Raw genomic sequence first — 2714 nt, 5'->3', positions numbered from 1 at the left:
TGGGTATATCAAAATACCAGTTTTTGTGACTGATTGATTTTTAAATGTTTATCTACTTTTGAGAAAGAGGGAGAGGGAGAGGGAGAGAGAGACAATCCCAAGCAGGCTCCACAATTTCAACCAGAGCCAACTGGCGACTCAAACCCATGAACCATGAGATTATGACCTGAGCCAAAATCAAGAGTCAGTCACTCAACGGACTGAGCCACCCAGGTGCCCCTGTGATTTATTTTTTTAATCAAGCCAAAATATACATAAAACTTACTTTGTTAACCATCTCTAAGTATACAACTTAGTGGCATTAAGCATCTTCACACTAATATCTATTTCCAGAACTTTTTCATCATCCCCAACACAAACTGTGTACTCATTCAACACCACTACCCTCTTTCCCCTTCCCTAGCAACCTCTAGTTTTGTTGTGTCTATGAATTTGTCTGCTTTACCTCATCAAAGTGAAATCATACAATACATTCCTTTGTTTATAGCTTATTTCACTCAGCATAATGCTTTCAAGGTTCATACATGTTTGGAATTTATCAGAAATTCATTTTTTAAAGGCTTAATAATTGTTCACTGTATGCATAGGACATATTTTGTTTATCCATCACCTGTTGGTGAACATTTGAGTTGCATCCATCATTTGGCTATTGTAAAAATGCTATTATGAACACTGATGTACTAATTTCTGCTCACGTCTGTGTTTTCAATTCTTTAGGGTATAACTCTTTGCTCATTTTTAAGCCTTTTATTCTCCTTTGACTTTTTTCTCTAAAAGTTACAAATTTTCTTGAACTTCCCCTAAAATCATTCTCCACTCCTACCCCATGCTTCAAACCTCTTCAGCCCATGAAGAAAGAATAAAGGAACGTCGGCTTTTCCGATAGCTCCTAGTACTCTCTGGACCTGCTGAATTAATGACCGACATACCTGCACCCTTATTCATTCGTTCTTTTACTATTCAACAAATATTTTGAGCACTTATTCCATGCTTGACACTGTTCTAAGTGCTTGGGATATTTCAATTAACAAAACAAAGCTCTCTGCCCACTGTGAAACTTTCATTCTACTTGTTGGTTTTCTGACCCAAGTTTATCAGACCATTTCCAAATCACAGGAATGGATTTCATAGGACAGGAGAAGATAGGGAGTATTGGTCATTCAAGAACGCAACTCTCAAATATGAGTGAATTGATGCAAGACATGGTCCTTCTGAAAAGCTTCGGACCTGTTCAGGAGGAAAATGATTACTTCACCAACACCACCCCCCATCCCCCTTTCACCATCCTAAGGCATTGACAAAAGCAGAAAAGCAGGAGAAGGAAAAAGAAGATGATGAATCAAGAGTCTTTATTCTATATCTTACTTTGATAAGTCCCATTTCCAAGAGCAAGCTATGAGTGTGTTTGTATCCATTAACCATGACATTTGGAAGTTTAAAGTTTATTTGTTTATATACGTGTGTATGTATGTATGTAATCTCTACACCCAATGTGGAGCTGAAACTCCTGACACCGAGATCAAGAGTCACATCCTTTTCCAAATGAGCCAGCCAGGCACCCCAGCCCTTGAAAGTTTAGAGACCCCAGTGGTTTTACTGGATCATCTAGTAGATGACAGGCAGTATTTTTAATTCAGGACTCCTAGCCCATGAGGATTCTAAAAGAAGTTTCCAGTCTCCAACAAATTAGAAAAGATAACTTTTGCAACTCTGTTCCATATAAAGGCATAGCCTTGTACATTTATTTTAGATTTTTAAAAAATTTCTGGTGCCCTTGTCTGTAGTCCACTGCTGAATTCATAAACTATTTTAGAAAGAGCTGTGTCTCTTCCTAGCTCTCAACTAACTTCAAAATCATCAGCACCATTGCCAACTGGAGCATTAGGTTTTTCTCGAGAGGGCATGGGTTTAAGGTTCAGTAACTGTCATCAACCCAAAATCAAGTCTTGGATGAGTGCAGCCCTATTTGGTCTGTGGGGAATGCAGTGCAGTGGTTCCTTGATCGTTTTAGGGCACCAGCGAGAATTCAGTGTGCATTAGCATCTACAGGTTGAAATGAAGACGTACTGTCACTGAAAAAGGACATTGAAGAAATAAGCTTCTCTAGGTTGGGCAAGGGGAGCCGGACGAATAACGAACTGTTCAGTGACACATACTAACACTAATCCCTCTACTAAAAGCAAGCCAAGGTTATCAAAGTCTGAGCACTCTAATACCCAGACAACTTGACTGGAAATTAATCCTAGCACAGCACACAGAAACAGGTTTACCAGTATGACCTGCTTGAAAACATGCAACGGATTTGCTTTTGAGCCCAGGAAGGACCTGGAGTGGGGTTTTCACAGGTCATTCTATCTCCTTCCTTCTGCCATCTTTCTTGTCTCTAAATGCAAATTCTCTCTGGCCTGATTTTTCTGGGACAATGATGTTCCTTAAGATACCACAGTGGTACGATGTTCTCAGGGACATTTCAACAAATGAGTATTTAAATTGATTTTAAAGCCTGAGTTATCCTCAAGTGAATGTTTAGCAGGTAAATATTCAGTGGCACCCTCCCTGTGGAGGGCCTAAGGACATTATAACAAAAAACACATGCTAAGATACCAAGAGAAGGAGGTAGGAAGTACCCTCACTGGGGCATTAAAATTATATACTGTAAATGTGATCTCAGTTACAACGGATGGGCTCAATTACAACTCACTCTGTGCCAATTC

Source organism: Panthera leo, chromosome D4, assembly GCF_018350215.1.
Source record: "Panthera leo isolate Ple1 chromosome D4, P.leo_Ple1_pat1.1, whole genome shotgun sequence".
Taxonomy (NCBI): domain Eukaryota; kingdom Metazoa; phylum Chordata; class Mammalia; order Carnivora; family Felidae; genus Panthera; species Panthera leo.
The sequence above is the reverse complement of the archived record's forward strand: the minus strand, read 5'-3'. Positions refer to the sequence as shown.